We start from the raw sequence: 17601 nt of genomic DNA on the forward strand, positions 1-17601 counted from the left end.
GTCAGGATACATCTTTTCCAGCTCTGGAATAACTCTCTTTCATAGAACCTCAATATATTGCAGCGAGTGCATCATTCCTCCTGTTGGCTGCAGGCTGCCAACACCATAATGATCAACTGACTTTTCGTGTTTGTTTTGAGTACAGGATTACGAGTAAGATACAAAACATGCTTTGTTTCAATTAATTTGTACAAGGGTATATGCCCTATCACCCATTTTGATCTGTGGAACTATGGAAGAGCGAAATGCTTGTTCCACACTTGCAATGCATCAATCCCTTAGTGTGGCAGCGTCTGTGCCCTGGAACTCCCTGCCAATTGATATTAGGCAGATGCTTTGGTTGTACCTTTTTCAGCACCTGCTAAAAATCTTTTTCTTTAGGCAAGCCTTCCCAGGTTTATTAGATATATTTGCTTCAAAACTGCTGGTTTTAGCCATACCTGGGTACTTCGTATGTCAATTTGTTTTTTATTTTATCAATATTGTTAATCAGTATTTCATGTTGTTGTATGCCACTTAGGTTTCATTAAGAGCTATATAAACCTTGTATTTTATAATACTGCAGGATGAGCATTTTTAGTCAATACTGTTGCTTTATCCTGTTGAAGTTGTTATTATGTGGTTTGTATCCAGCACTAGTTCTGCTCAAAGTAGACCCATGGAAATTAATAGACATGGCTAATTTAGGTCCCTTCCTTTCCATGAGTCTACTCTGAAACGTTATCTGCAGTAAGTAACAAAATAAATAAATATATATATAAATAAATAACCAACTATAAATCATGTCCTCTGGTTGACTAGCAACCATGTTTTCTTAGAGAACAATAAACCACAACCCTGGTTAAGGCGTAATTGGAGCAAATACTTATTAGTTTATTGATCCTCTTTGCATGAAGGAAGGAACAAAGTGGGAGAGATTGGCAGCCTGCACTAGCACACTGCCCATGCCAGATAAGCCAGCAAGTGTGTTGTACCAATAGATGCAAACGCAGCTACCATCTGAAGTCCTCCAGCCTAGCTAACCACAATACTGTAGCTACAGTCCACACCATGGGAGCAAATGTAAGGTTTGGAAGCTAGGGAAGTGACCATTTCCTGCCAGCCTCAGCAGAATTTCACCTGTGAAGTGCAAGAAGCAATCCCAGCCGCACTAAATTGGTTCTAATGCGATTATATAAAATGGTTGGGTTTTACATCCCCAGTGAAATACAGGGAAGTGTTTATGCAGGGAAATATTACTGTACAAACAGCGAAAACCTATCACAAATATATGTATTTGTGGTATCTCCTTACTGGCTTAATCCAGAATGGCTTTTCTTGCTTTTAGCACCACGCTGGCTTTCATCAGCACAAGCTTCTTACTGCGAAAATATAACCATTGTTCCGCTCACACTGGGCAAGCAAAAAAACAATTCTTGCTGCCTATAAATGGCTGTGCAGTGCGGTTTGAATGGATGAGGGCTGAGTTCTGCTTTGTGCACATGGTGAAACCGTTACGTGATTATTTGTGTGAGATCCAGATTTACGCAAAGCTTTCGAAAGCACGTTAAACAGAAGCAGGGAAATGTAGTTATAGGACAAAGAGGGAAGGAAGGCCTGCGCAGAAAATCACCACATACCTTGAGGACAGCAAACGGCAATTCACCCAACCCTGAGAGTCAAAGTTTTGAACCTCTCTGCATTTTAATTTAACATAGAAGCTCCACCATCAGCATATGCAATCTTTCCTCAGTCTGGAGAGACAGCAAAATAAAGCCCTCAGTTAATTTGTCTTCCTTCCTCAAATATCAGGATGCAAACAACATAGCTGTCAAGTGTCCCTTATTTGAAGTGTCCCCTTAAATGTCCCTTAAATGATATCCCTTAAATTTTGAAGGAAGCAGCTCCTCTCCCTCCCTCCCTGCCGGCCAGGGAGGAGGGAGGCTCCAACTGTGTTGCTTGGCTGTGTTGCTCACCCAATAAGAAGTCTAAGAACGACTGGGGGGGTGGAGCTTGCATGCCTTGTGTGTGGCTAGTTAATGCAAGCTGAGGGGTTTTTTTGAATGTTGGACGCCATTTTGTCGCACGTGCTGCTGCAAACTTTGCAGTGCAAAGCCAGGCCGGGGAGCCATCTTAAGTTGAGGCTGCATAAGCCTTGTGGTGCATGTGATTCAGATTCTATTCAATTGAACCTCTGGTTACAAAGTTGGTTGGACAGTGTTCTCAAAGCTACCCAGCATGAGTTTGACCAGACTGCAGGAGGACAGGAAGACTGGAGTGGCTGGAACAGGTGAGGTTGCAGGTCCCTTATTTTGGCTGCTGGTCCCTTATTTTCAAGGCTGCTGGTCCCTTATTTTCAAATCTGTAAGTTGACAGCTATGGCAAACAAAGCACTACCCTCTCAAATTACGGTACTCAACATAGTACAAACTTGTTCTCTGCACCAAAAGTGCAAACAAAAGGATGCAAGTGCAAAAGGTATCAAAGAAAGCTCTCTGGAAGCTGCAACTGTCATTCAGTGATAAGCCTGCATGTGAGAAAACAGCCTTTGAACGGCTTCTGTTTGCTTCAATGCATGGCTGTTGCCAGCATCCTTTTACGCGGCTGATTCCGAAGCATTCCAATTTTAGCCATCCTGGCTTGTACTTTTAGTTAGATCTCTCTTTCTCTCTCTCTCTCTCTCCCCGCACCCCGCCAAACACACACCCTCTGCCTGACTTTATTAAAAGGCGATTTTCTAGACCATTAGCAGCAGCACAGCCTAGCTAATACAGCTGCAAAATAGAGAATCAATGAGTGGACTCTGCGATTAACTTTGCTATTAAAAATGAATTTCAGTTCGTTATAACAGCTCACACGCTTATGAGAGCCAGGCAGGTATGCTTAATCCTTTGCAGCAATGAAAGGAGATAAGGTGCAGTCAATCTCCAATGAAGACTGCATCGCTGAGGATGCCTGAAGGGACAGAAAAGAACTTCCAGGGGGAAAGACATGCCTACTAAAGAGATGTAATATCCGTCCAGAGCGGCAGGTCTGGAACGAAGGAATCTGCCTTCTGCAGGGAGAGCTCTGTAAATCAAGCCAAGCCATCAAGGATGGCCATCTGTCACGGATGCTTTAGTTGAGATTCCTGCATGGCAGGGGGTTGGACAAGATGACCCTCAGGGTCCCTTCCAACTCTACAATTCCATGAATCTATGTCTCATTAATGCTACTGCCTTGAGCATCCCTCTACTGCTTCACAACATCTGTGATCAGTTTTCCCCATAATCTTGATCACCAATGTAATGCCTGCAGGCACATATGAACCCATAGAGGCCTTAGCTCGTGCCTGCAGGGTCCCACCACCACCACCACGGCACACACTTAATTTAGGCTTGACCAAATCATTCTCTTACAGTCAATAAAGTAGGTTGCAGTGGCTTGCAACAGTAGTTACTTCTAAAAACACCTCTGGAAAATGCTTTTTTGTGCAGCTTTCTCTATACTGTATTCCAAAGCTTTCTGCTTGGTGTGTTAACCATTTCGATGCTTTATTTTGTGATTGGCCTTTATATTTCGGTCATGCATATTAGGCGGCATAAAATAATATTGCTAATAAATAAATAACCGAGCAGCAATACACAGAATCTGGGGCCTGAATCTTTCAGTAGAAAGAATCCTTTACAATATCAGGAGACCTTGGCCTTAGGCAGGTGGGAAATAAACAACAACAACAACAACAACAACAAAACCCCAACTTTATTGGCTATTTATTTGTTAAGATTTCCTACTTGCTCTTCACCTTAAGAACCCAGGGCAGGTTACAAGAATGTAATGACACAATACAAAAATCAGTTAAATGGGATGACACAGAGGGTGCTGCTGATAACACCAAGGTTGCAGGTTCAATCCCCGTGTGGGACAGCTGCATATTCTATGATTCTATGATCTACCACATAAAGAATAGGGTAAATCCTAAAAAAAACATACAATTCAGAAGGTCAGCAGTTCAAATCCCCGCAACGGGGTGAGCTCCCGTTGCTCGGTCCCTGCTCCTGCCCACCTAGCAGTTCAAAAGCACATCAAAGTGCAAGTAGATAAATAGGTACTGCTCCGGCGCTGCTCTGGTTTGCCAGAAACGGCTTAGTCATGCTGGCAACATGACCCGGAAGCTGTCTGCGGACAAACCTCAGCTCCCTCGGCCTATAGAGCGAGATGAGCGCTGCAACCCCAGAGTTGTCTGGGGCTGGACCTAACGGTCAGGGGTCCCTTTACCTTTACCTAGACAGTAGTGAGCTAGATGGACCACTGACCTGGCTATGCACAAGGCACTTCCCTATGTTCTGTCCACAGAGACCCTACAAAGCTCCAAGGATAAGCTAAGAAACAGCTCTCCGCCACCCGTGGCCACAGACCCAAATGGCCGACTCAGAAAAGCCTGTGGATTTAGTCTTTATATTCTCCTAGCCACACTGGGAGGATACTGAGCAGGGCGGTCCACTGCCCCACAGAAGACAGCAGCCCTCACGTTGCAAAGTCTTGCAGCCTATCTTTGCATCATCCAGACAGCGCAAGGGGAGGAGTCAGCATTGTAAGAGCCCTGCCAAATCAAACCAAACCACCTTTTGTTCCAATATCCTGTTTACCACAGCAGGCAATAAAATATATTTGGATGGGAAGCCCTCAAGAAGAACATGAGGACAACAGTCCTCTCCCTCTGCTGACCCCCAGCAACTGGCCATTCAGGTGGCAAATAACCATCTTGCCTTGTTGTCACCAGTAAACCTATCATTGGTGAATTTGTCTATGATTCACTTTCATTTGTTTTATTTTATTTCAATTAATTTTTTAAAAAAAAATCTTATTTATTGATTTTTCACAAAAACAAAAAACTCTACAAATTTTAACATAAACCGTAAGTTATTTTATCAGTTGACTTCAATTCCTCCCCTTCCACGCTTTCCATATTTACCCTTGAAACCTGCACTATTCAATACATCCATTTAAACCTATTTATCTTAAAAAAATTAGCGCTCATATTTCAAGTCCTGCTCACGTTTTCATCTCGCTTTAGCAACACTTGAAATGCTTAATAAAAGTTCCTTAGTCCCCAAGGAAGTTTTCATCATTTGGGTCTCTAATCTTTGCTGTTAATCTTGCCAGTTCCGTGTATTCCAACATTTTCCAAAGCCATTCCTCCTTTGTTGGGACTTCTCCTCCTTTCCATCTTTGGGAATTACAGTATTCGTGCTGCTGTCATTAAATACATAAATGTTAATACAGTGGTACCTCGCAAGATGAATGCCTCGGAAGACGAAAAACTCGCAAGACGAAAGAGTTTTTCGTTTTTTGAGTTGCTTCGCAAGACGAATTTCCCTCTTGCAAGTTTGTTTCCTTTTTCTTAAAACCGCTTGAAGAGGTGCAGTTGCGACTTGACCGTGCTTTGCAAGACGAAAAATTCGCAAGACGAAAAAACTCGCAGAACGAATTAATTTCGTCTTGCGAGGCACCACTGTAAACGTTTTTAATTAAACTAAGCTATGTATAGACTAAACTATGTGTAAAGGCATTTATAAACTGCTTAATACGCTTAAGCTGTGTACCGTATTAAAAAAAAAGATCGCTATCATTAAGAACAAAATGCAACCTAAAACCAATAAAGCATTAGAATAAAGGCACATAAAAGTAAGTAACAGAGGGAGTCAGGAGATTTTGGAGCCATCTAAGCTTCAGCATCAGTAAAAAATGAATGGCGTGCTCTTGAATGTAAAATAATTAAGTTGCTGGATAGGATATTAAGATCCAGGGCCTCCATGTTAGCATTGTCAAGAAATACTACCTGTTTTGCATGCAAGGCCAGTAGGACAGGCAGAGCTCAGAAGCCTCAAATTGCAGACAAGACAGTGATGCCAGAAGAACAGGTTTAGATCTGCTAGATACTAGGAAATATTAAGGGACAATTATGATCTTTGGCCACCTGTGCTAAGTGATGCAGGTGCAGCCGGCTTTCATTCCCAGTCGGTGGACCGGAGTGAACACTCCTTGACTCTGGTCCTCCAACTATGCTCCACCTCCCAGCCTGCCCAATTGGCCAATTCAAATATTGATGTGGATGGGCTATCCAGCCGTCCAATGGCTGGCCACACCAAAAGGAATTTCACCCCCCAGGGATGGAGGAGAAGCCTGTAATAGGTCACAACTACTGCCCACTCCCGAGCAGGGTAAGCAGCCACTATGGGACAAGGCAAGTCTATACAAAAGGGACAGGCTCCATGTGAACAGAATCAGAACCAGATTGCCGGAACTTGGTATAAAAAAATGGTTTGCAGAGCTCATTGCTCACCAAGGGTCAAGCTGTGCATAATGTTCAGGAAAGAACAACATCAGAAGCAATTTTCAACAGTATGGAAAGAAAAGCGTTATTTACGCCTTCCCCCGTGCCACAGTCCAATCTGGTTGGTGGTGGGGTGTGGCAGCAGCTTTTTAGGCAAGGTATAGACAGTTGTAAGCAGGTGCTCCACACAATGTATAGTTTGATCCTAAGTTCTTCGTTAGCTGGGAGGAACACTAATGCCACACAGAGCTCTTGCATGACCAGGATTGTGCAAAGTACAGAATGATGCGTATTTGCTCAATTTGTATAGTTTACATGGAGCACTGGATATGGGTGGTGCTGTTGTCTAAACCACAGAGGCTAGGGCTTGCCAATCAGAAGGTCGGCGGTTCGAATCCCCGCAACGGGGTGAGCTCCCATTGCTCGGTCCCAGCTCCTGCCAACCTAGCAGTTCAAAAGCACGTCAAAGTGCAAGTAGATAAATAGGTACCGCTCCGGCGGGAAGATAAACGGAGTTTCCGTGCGTTGCTCTGGTTCACCAGAAGCAACTTAGTCATGCTGGCCACCAGACCCAGAAGCTGTCTGTGGACAAACGCCGGCTCCCTCGGCCTATAGAGCGAGATGAGCGTGCAACCCCAGAGTCGTCCGCGACTGGACCTAATGGTCAGGGGTACCTTTACCTTTACATGGAGCTCAGGGGTCATCTTTCTTACTGGAGGATTTGCGTTCTCTAGGTCCAAAATCTTACTGTTTTATTGTCTCTGCACACAGCTCTGGTGAAGATCTGTGACAGGCACAGGGATGCAACTGGCGTCATAAAGCAAAGGGGAGAAGATTCAATCTTTCTCTGCAACACTCACATTTAAAAACAGAAGCCAACGTTCAATTGCCGAGGCCTGAGCAATGCTGTGCGTAGCACCCACGCTGGCCTTTCTGTGTGGGTGCAACCGTCCACAAAGCCTATTCTCAAAAACACCCGTGAGCCTGGAAGCCAGAAAGAAAATGCTAGCCTATGCTGACTCTGGCCTGCAGCAAGCACAAAGCACAACTCACAGTGCACCCTTACAAGTAACACTAAGAAAGGATTCGTAGTTGCACATCAAACACCTCTCCCAGCACACAGCAGTATGGGTACACAGTGCACTCACCAGGAAATGAAGGTGCAGAAATTCAGCATGGGGCAGCCTTTTCCCACATCTTTTCTTACTGCCATGAAAGGATTGTGGCAGAAACCATCACAGGGGCCTTCAAAAGATCTGGGTGAGTGCACCCTATCCCTGACATCTATGGATGATTGCAGTGCCAGATTTCCTTTCCCCACATTGACATGCATCTATTCCCACCCACCCATCTGCAGGCTTCAAGTTCCCAAGCTATGTTTTCGTGCTGTGCATACAAGACACAGCCATAAACACATACGGGAAGCTCAGACCTCTGCCTTCCCTACTGGGTTTTCTGCTCATTAATCAGCACAACTTAATGGAGCTGTTCGTTCAAACAGAATAAGCCAGAGCCCTCATTAAGCCAGAAGTGTATGAGTGCTCTCTAGGAGGAAAAAAAATTAAGAAAACAAAACACTAACTCATGCTGCAACCAGGCTTACAAATCAAGGAATTGGGGAGGGCAGGGCTGTGGTCCACACCCAAGCTTCTCTATCATTCAGGGAATTGCAAGGGGCTTGAAAGACCATCTGGCTCAAATGTCTACTGGCTTCAAAATCAGCACAGGAGCCAATATCTTCTCAGCTGGGGAGCATGGCCTGAGCCATTTTTTTGCCAGAATACAACACTAAACTAGGCAATTCCAAGAAGACTTTTGAGAAGCTACCACAGCTCAGTGGTAGAGCAGAAGATTTGCATGCAGAAGGTCCCAGGTACAGCCCTGAGCATCTCCAAACTTTAAATGGAAGTTTAACCTCAGGAAGAAATTTACATCAGAATCCACTTATTCAGGAAGTTTTGCATGGAAACCCCTGCTAAACTGAAGGGGGTGGAAATGTCTCCATTTTAGCAGTGCCTTGCACCTGACATCATCAGGTGACTGACAGTTAGGCACGCCAATCCTGAGTGAGGATTTCATCCCAGGTGCCTCCAGTCCAAGTTCAGTCCTCCTCCCCACTTCATCACAACAGCTTCTGCCATTCTTGGTGACCCCAACCAAAGTCTGACAGGGAAGAAAAAGAAAAAGGCGGTCTCTGCATTGAAATCATTCTGAAGCATATCTGATTCTACCTCGAACCTAGTGGGCTTCTTTGCTTCTGTGGCCCCCATAAGAAGACTATCCCCAGAATCTAACACCCAAGAAGGCATCAAGGAGAGAAGCTAGAAGGTTTTAGACAGACAGACAGCCCCAGAGACTGCCTTTATGGCTCTGGGTTTCCACACAGATTCATCTTCAGCAGGGATGGGGGAACTGTAGTCATTTAGATCAGAGTTTCCCAAACTTGGGTCTCCATCTGTTTTTGAACTACAACTCCCATCATCCCTAGCTAGCAGGACCAGTCTTCAGGGATGATGGGGACTGTAGTCCAAAAGCAGCTGAAAGCCCAAGTTTGGGATTACAAATCCTACCACCCCAGACCACTCTGGGGAACTCCCACCCCTCCAAGCCAGAATTCACTCCACAGCTTCATTTGGGACTTGATCTTCAGCAAATGGTGAGATTCTACATGTATCAGCAGAAAATACCATTATTATTTTTTTCAAGTGTAACCAGAAGCACTCACAATCAAGAGCATTAGTCTCTCCTGGAAAATCCAGGACCTGGAAACCACAGCCTGGAGGGAACTGTCAGCAAATCTTGCCTCAGGCTTGTCAGTACTGCATTAGGTTCCACTTTATTTCCTGGGATAATTCAAGTCTTCCCCCATCAAAATTGACCAAAAGCCCCGCTAGGGACTAGGAGCGTTTCTTTACAACCCTGCCTGATTGAGCAAATCAACTGCCTCGAGCTGGGAGCACACAACTGCCAAGGCAGAACAGGCGTGTTACACCATCTGCTGTTGACATGACAGTCCCGGGTCTTTAAATAGCCAAGGGTCAACCACAGGAGCTCAGAAAGCATGCATCTCCGTCCCAAGACACAGGCGTGCAGTAGCAGCACACAAGACCCATCCAGCTGTCACCTCGCCCATCCCTGTCAGCCAAGCAAGGAGGTTTCCATCATACTTGGCAAAGGGAATTGTTCCAAGAGAGATGTTGCAAATGAAGGGCCATAGCTCAGTGGCAGAAGACCTGCTTTGCAGGTAGGAGGTCCGTGGTTCCATCTCTGGTGTGTCCAGGTAGGACTGGAAACAGCTCTATTCTGAAAACCTATACAGCTGCTGCCAGTCAATTCAGACAATACAATAGCTGGAAAGACCAATGACCTGACTTGGTATAAAACAGCTTCCTATGTCCCTAAGAATACTTATCAATAGCAACTTTTTTATTTTAAAAAAAGCAGGTTTGCTAAACAACTTATCCCAGAAACCCTCACTGAGAGACTTGCTGTTGCCACAGACATGACTCTTTCATGAAAAGTAGAGGAAGCATCTCAGGATACACTGCGAAAAAGAGTGACTCCACTTGCTGCCAGAGTTACAGAGATAATTCTCTGGAAGTACACTGGTCTTTGCTAATTTCCGCACAATGATTTCTTCCTAATCTCCCCTTGAATGCCTAGGAATTTACACAGTCGACAGAATGGCAACCTTTCTCCAGCTCTGTTCTGTTCAGGTTTCAGAAATGATAAGAAAAGGCAACATGAAAAATCTAACAGTAAATCTAACACAGCCCTTGTCAGCCAGGTGTCCTCCAGATATATTGGTCTACAATTCACCACAGTAAGGGCTGGTGGAGAGCTACAGTCGAAAACATCTGGAAGACCCAGGTTGGCAGAGGCTAATCATACAGACACACCACTTTAAAGTTGTTCATCATCTTCCCCAGGGCCACTTTAAGACCCCACCTGCCATCATAAAGGCTTCCTGTAAAGGCAGCCACAGAGCAAAGCACTGGACACACACTAGCCTATATCACTTGTACATCACAACAGCACAGCTTGCATTCTGGTTCCGATCAGTCAAAATAATTGCGAAATCACCCTTGAACTTCAACAAGACTCCTAGTGAATGCTGCAGTTTGTGAAGATTCAACTCAAAAAATGCTTTTGGGTCAGCAATGTTGCAGTGGGTGGGGCGTCAAGATGATGATGAAAGGATTCTTGTTAGGCCCTGGACCAAAGTTCAAATGCTCAGCACCAGCAACTCTCTGGACACTGCACTCTTGAGGAATGCAAAGCAGTTTGAGGCTCGCAGAAATCTGTACGATATCCAGCTCCTTACAAGCCGCAGCTGCTATTTTGGACTGTGAAGTCCAAGTTAAGTCACCATCCACTGAAGACTGCAAATTCCAAAGTTGCTGATGTAAAGATGTGTTCAGGGAAGACAATGGCAAATTATACAAAGGCAAGAGGGATTGGGGGGGGGGGTAGCACACTGTAACTCCCTCTCCTTACCTGCTGGGGTCAGGTAAGGCCACTGAGTGGCAGACAGAAGCTCTAACATGCAAACCTCTCTCCAAGCTTGCTGAATCTAAATAATCCAACAGCCCACAGCATCTGAGCTGCAAACAATATCAGAGATGTCTGTCACTAAATACTAATATAAAATGTGGAGTGAAACACATCACAGGTAAATATTTTGTTTCAAGCCTAAGTAAACCTGATAGCTTCGGAGATTTCCAGCTCTTAGGTTAAACCCTGAATATTCTGCACAGTATCAAGTTTCTGTCTTTAGCCCACAGAAAACATGATATGTGCCGAAGCCATTGGCACCGTTAGTGCAAGCAAAATCCCTAGAAGGCGACAGCTTAAATCTTCTCAATTGACATCAAGCCACAGACCCAGAAATTGATTCTTCCAAAGTCCTCCACGACAGCCTCACACATCCACCGTGCTTTCCTCTGTCCAGACAGAAAATGCAGTGCCAAAGCAGAAAAAGAACCGGCTGTCTAAACTTCAGCCCGACCTGAAAATTTCACATTGCCCAAAACTGCAGAATTTAGTTAAGCTGCAGTTCAGTTTGCTACCCAAACCTGGAGAACAAGAATCTTAGACACCGTGGACCTTGCTTCAGTGACGCAACTGGGAACTTGCAAATGAAAGAGGACAGGATTAGATCTGGAGTGGGGAGGGCAGAGGAAGGATGCTGCAACCACATATTCTACTCAGGATGGAAAAAGCAGAGAAAGAACCCAAGGATGCTGTCTTTCCTCTACAGGGGCAGCCCGCTAGCTAAGGGTGGCAAGAGATGAAGCAACCCAACCAGTGGATGGTGTGCAATTATCTTTCTCCACCACCCCTTCCAACTTCAGTGTCTCAGGCTAGCACCTGGGAGAGAAAACTTGTTTCAACTGGTGTTACCTGGCGGTGCACCTGCCCTCCCGCTCGGCTCTGCTGGCAGCTCCATTAATCCCCCCCTGGCAAACCACCCACAATATTGCTGCGCTCCCAAGAGTCAGATGTGCACCTGGAAGAGAGCCAGAAGAATTCAGATGTGGAACCACAGCCAGGAGAGGGGAGCTCAGGGTCAGCAGGGCCATTGCTGGGGACACACACCTGCCACCATGTCAGAAGTGCGTAGGCACAAGTGTTCCGAAGTCTGCAGTGCCAAAGGGGATTGGTGGGGTGGCAAAGGAAGGGGCCACCTTACCACCACCTCAGTTCTTTGGCAGAAAACTCAACTCTGCAAAATACTGAGGAAAATTCTGAAGCGGGGGCAGGAGGGGGCCGGGAGAGGGTTGCCCCTCTGCCAAAAGGCGGGGGCGCAGGTATATGCAAGGACACTTCACGCTCACATCCTTGCACATCACAAAGCACCACATCCACACTCCAAAATACGCACTTCTCTACCTTTCAAAGAGTGCAACCTAAAACTGACACACACACACCCCGCGCGCGCGCCGCCCTACTAACCATTCCTGCAGACCGGTTGTTAACCCCTTCCTTCCCTCCGCTTCTCCCAAGCCAAATCCAAGTACTCACAAACCCGTGGGAGCCGATCCTTTCCCCGCCCGCCTGGAGGAAACCTACTTCCTCCGCTCTTGGTTATGCCCCCCTCAGTTAACCCCTTCTTGCCTGCACAAGAGGTTCAACACCTCTCTCCCATCTCTGGAGTGGGCCCGCCAGTCCGCGACGCCCAGCCTCCCCCACCACCCCACCACTACCCCGCACGCCCTCCGCTCTTCTCTTGGGGCGATCGCCAGAGCGCAAAGGCCACCTCCTTTGCGCCGCGCTGCACAAGCCCTCTCGTCGGGGCGGCGACCACCGCCCGCCCGTCCAGGGCTCGTTCCTTCGGCGGCGGCGTCCTTTCTACTTACCAGCCGGTGCGAGGAATCTCCGCGCCACCGCCGCTGCTGCCGCCCGGCTGTCATCTTGCTGGAAGCGCGGAGAGGAGGAGGAGGAGGAGCCGGCGCAGAGAGCGCGGAGCTGCTGGTCGGGGAGCGTGTGCGGGAAGATAGGGAGAGAGGGAGGGAGGCGAGGCTGGCCCGGCCGATGGGAGGAGAAAGGGAGGGCAGGAAGGAAGCCGGAGCCACAGCCGCGCACTCCTCCTCCTGCCCGTTGTTCCCTCCTCTTGGCCGGAGCGTCCCTCCCGAGCGAAGGCGAGACGCAGACCGTCCACTTCCAAGCGCGCACCGGCCGACGGACAATGGCAGCAGGGGAGCCGGCTGAGGGGCCGCCCTCCACGTGCTGGCTCTGAGGACGGCAGCCGTCGCTAGAGGGCCTTCGGGAGACCGCAGAAGGAGGAGGAGGAGGAAGAGAATCAGCGGACCGGGAGCCCTTCGTCGCGGCGGAGGCGGCGACGTCAAATCCTAAATCAAACTCGCGTCGCATAATCAGTCGGTAGCATGACCTGGCGGAGGAGGCGGCCCCCTTTCATAATTACACATAAAGCAGGTCTCGTGGCACCTTTTAGAGACAAGCAAGATTCACCACCTTGTGCCAGATGAATTGTGGCATAAGCCTTTCCTATATTGGAATCCTGTCCAACAGAAGCAGGAAGGGCTTGTTATTACATTGATGTGCCACCTTTCTTCCAAACAGCTCAAGGTGGCCTACATAGTTCTCCTCTACATTCTGTTCTCACAACAGCCCTGTGAGGTAGAGAGTCTCTGGCTGTGAACACACCATACATGTAAAGCGCATGACTTCCCCTAAGAATCCTGGGAACTGTCTACTGGAAATTGTGGCTCTACGAAAGGTTAACTAGTTTAAATATACAGCCGTACCTTGGATCCCGAACGCCTTGGTACTCGGATGTTTTGGCTCCCAAATTTCGCAAACCTGGAAGTGAGTGTTCTGGTTTGCGAACATTCTTTGGAACCCGAACGTCCAACGGGGCTTCTGCAGCTTCCGATTGGCTGCAGGAGCTTCCTGCAGCCAATCAGAAGCCGCACTTTGGTTTCCGAACGTTTTGGAAGTCGGAACAGACTTCTGGAATGGATTCCGTTTGACTTCCAAGGTACGACTGTATGGCGTTTATGCAGCCTACAACTGCCCCAAAATCACCCAGTGTGCTTCCTGGCCAAGTGGGGATTTGAACACTCGTCTCCCAGGTACCAGTCCAGTACTAACAACTGCAGCACACCAATTCTCATCATTGGCTAACCAGGCCCAACAAAGTATTGCCTTCAATTGGGCCAAATGACCATGAAATGGAAAAGGCACAATAATCTGCAACTTCTGCCTATGGGCTCAAGTGAATATGAGATAACCAGAGTGACCAGTATCTACAGCTGTGGCCGTAAATTTTGTACAGTTCTTAAACTAAGGCTGCAATTCTCTACTCAATGGATTTCTGAGCAGACATTTATAGGATCGTTCTGTTGGCTTCCAATCCTAAACACTCTTGCTAGGGCGTTAAGTCCCATTCGAGACTTTTTTTATTTAAAAATATTTATATGCTGCTCTATCTTCCTACATGCTAAAAAATATATACAGTCATACCTTTTTCAGGTTGCGTAACGCGGCAACCTCGAAGTACCAGAAAGAGTTACTTCCAGGTTTCGCCGCATGCGCAGGCGCTCAAAATGACATCACGCGCAAGCGCAGAAGCGGCAAATTGCGACACACGCAGATGCGGGTTGTGTTCTGCTCAGGTTGCGAACGGGGTTCAAGAACAGATCCCGTTCACAACCAGAGGTACCACTGTAGTGCCTTCACGCTGTGTGTCAGCAACAGTGTGAGAAACAGCAGGCAGGCCCAGGCAAACTGCTTAATGAGATAAGGAGGTGTTGTGAAGTGCCTCCCCATCCACCCGCAACCCATTAAACAGGCCTGCAACAAAGTTCAATGGTGGGTGAGGCCCTTCCCATAGCAATTTAGTAAACCACCATGTAGAATCCCTCTGCTTCTACCCCTCTATTAAACATGCATGCAGGGAGGTTTAAGGGGGCTCCTCTGTAAGGTGTATCCCCCTCCTTTAAGGGACTTAGGAGGGGAGGGGCTTGGGGTGGCTGTGGTGGGATAGGCAAGGGGGTGGGTGAGGCTTAAAGGGGGAGGATTTGGTCAGAGGCAGGGGGAAGGACAGAAGGGTATGCAACGCTGGCGAGTAGGGGCAGCAGTCCTTATTTTAAAAAAAAACAACCAAGCTGGTATACAGCAAATCATTATGCTAAAGAACAAAGACAATGAATCAGTATAATACCATAAAATAGTGATGCATATGCCATTTCACCTGACAGCAGTGTGTGAAGGCTGCATTGTTGGCATCCACCTGTCTTGAGAGGCAATGGATGAGTGCACCTGGGAGGGGGTGAGGTCAAACCGTTGGAAAGTTTCAGTGCCTGCTGTGGCTGTAGAGACCAATACAGGAGAGACATGTTTTGTTGCAGCTCGGGCAGATGAAAATGTTCCATGGCTTCTCTACATTACTGATCAGGAAATGCCTGCTTGGGCAAATATATTGTAAAGCACTCGGCAAGAAGGGAGTACAGTTTGCATGTCAGTCTTCTGAGTAAACAGGCACAGGGTTGCACTGTAAGTGCTTTGTGCACGTTAAAAGGATACATCCCTGCCCAATATTTAAATAAAAGTTGATGCAAGAGACACAAAAGGAAAGCCAGTCGAGACAAGGCACCTCCATAAGAGTGAACAGCCGTTGCAGGCCTGCTGGATCAGGCCAATGGCCCATCTGGTGCAGTATCCTGTTATCATAGCGGCCAGTCAGATGTCCGAAAGCAGGATCTGAGCACAACAGCACTCTCCCCTCTTGCAGTTTCCATTAGCTGGTATTTGGAGGGATACTGCATCCAAGAGTAGAAGGAAAACATCACCATTTTGAGTAGTTGGCACTGAGCTCTGTTTCAGAGCTCTGTTCTTTGACTGACTGGCTGATCAAGTAGAAGTCCTAGGAAGGAGAGAAAATCTGTTCCCTGGTGATCCCTGTCCTTACCCCAAGGGTTGAATCCTGCACATCAGGCATTAAAGAAGATTTGTGCTAAAGGCAGATTACCTCCAAGGCCGCTTCCAACCCAATGAATTTCTATGGCTAGCGCCTGCCCATTGCCCAGTTTAATATCCCATTATCTAGAAAGGAAAATTAGCAGGCAGTGGACCGTTCTGCCTCTGCTCACATTCCCAAATAATGACTGTACATCACTGGCTGCCCTAAGTTAAGGCTGAGTTAAGGCAGACCACATCCAAGCCACAATGTGGCAAATTTATGGGTGGTTGAAAGCAGATTTGTATTACACAGTAATTAAAAGCAACAACCCTTAATTCTAAAATACTACTTAAGAACTTAAGTAGAGCTTTGCTGCATCAGACCAATGGCTCATCTAAGTCTTCCACCCCGTTCTCACAATAGCTAACCAGATGACTATGAGAAGACCACAAGCAAGACTTGAGTGCAACTGCTCTCTCCCAGCAAATGGTATTCAGAAGCATTCTGCCTTTAGCACAAATAACAAAGTTCGTAACAAGAGATAGCCGTATCCTCCATGAATTTTAAGTGCAGTTTGAAGTCATCCGTGTTGGCGGCCACACTGCGCCTTGTGTTAGTGGATTCCATAATTGAACTATGTGATGTATACTTCCTTCACTGGAAGGCCCCAGATGAGAAACTGAGAGAAACTTAACTCTGCCCACTTTATCTGCACATGCATAATTTTATGCATCTCTGTTACACTTCACTTTTTTGTAACCAAAAAAAGGCCCAAATGTAAAGACACACAAAACTCCCTTTCCTCAGAAGGGAATTGCTCCAGTACTTTGATCATGTTAGTTACCCTTTTCTGAACCTTTTCCAGCTCTGCAGGCTCCTTTTTTGAGGTAGAATGGTGACCAGAACTGTATTCCAAGTATAGTCACATCATAATGTTGTATACAGTGGTACCTCGGGTTAAGAACTTAATTTGTTCTGGAGGTCCGTTCTTAACCTGAAACTGTTCTTAACCTGAGGTACTACTTTAGCTAATGGGGCCTCCCGCTGCCGCCGCACAATTTCTGTTCTCATCCAGAAGCAAAGTTCTTAACCCGAGGTACTATTTCTGGGTTAGCAGCGTCTGTTACCCGAGGTTAAGAACTTAATTCGTTCTGGAGGTCCGTTCTTAACCTGAAACTGTTCTTAACCTGAAGCACCACTTTAGCTAATGGGGCCTCCTGCTGCTGCCGCGCCGCCACTGCATAATTTCTGTTCTCATCCTGAAGCAAAGTTCTTAACCTGAGGTAATATTTCTGGGTTAGCAGAGTCTGTAACCTGAAGCGTATGTAACCTGAAGTGTATGTAACCTGAGGTACCACTGTAATGGCATTGTGATTTTGACAGTTACAGTTTTCTATCCCTTTCCTCAAGATCCTTTAAATGGAATTCACAGTTTTCACAGCTGTTGCATACTGGATCAGCACCTTCTACGAGTTATCCACTATGATCCCCAGTCTTTTTCCTGGTCAATCACTGCCAGTTTGGATCCATAAGTGAATATATATATATATATTAGGATTTTTGCCCCAATGTGTATACTTAGTTACATTGATTCACATTCACCTAATTTTAATGCTTGTTCATTCGGTTTAGAGAGTACCTTTTGGAATCCCTCCAATTTCTTTTTTGTTCTTACTACCCTGAGCAATTTGATGTCATCAGCAAGCTTGACCACCTCACTGCCCACCCCAAATGCCATGTCATTTATGAACAAGTTAAAAACTACCCATCCACAGGGGAATCCGCTATCTACATCTCTCTATTAGGAGGACTGTCCATACATTCCTACCTGTTTCTTAACCAGTCACTGATCCATAAGAGGACCCTCCTCTTATTCCATGAC

The 17601-nt window shown here is 46.6% G+C and overlaps 1 protein-coding gene across 1 annotated transcript in view; it reads right to left on the reverse strand.

Moving 5' to 3' along the window:
• The window catches only part of MID2 (midline 2), a 192463-nt gene extending 179408 nt beyond the window's left edge, over positions 1-13055 (reverse strand). The window contains exon 1 of the mRNA XM_028714265.2: positions 12655-13055. The gene's annotated coding sequence lies outside the window, so the exon portion shown is untranslated. The remainder of the gene's footprint in view (positions 1-12654) is intronic.
• Positions 13056-17601: the final 4546 nt, after the last annotated feature.

Source organism: Podarcis muralis, chromosome Z (genome assembly GCF_964188315.1).
Source record: "Podarcis muralis chromosome Z, rPodMur119.hap1.1, whole genome shotgun sequence".
NCBI lineage: Eukaryota > Metazoa > Chordata > Lepidosauria > Squamata > Lacertidae > Podarcis > Podarcis muralis.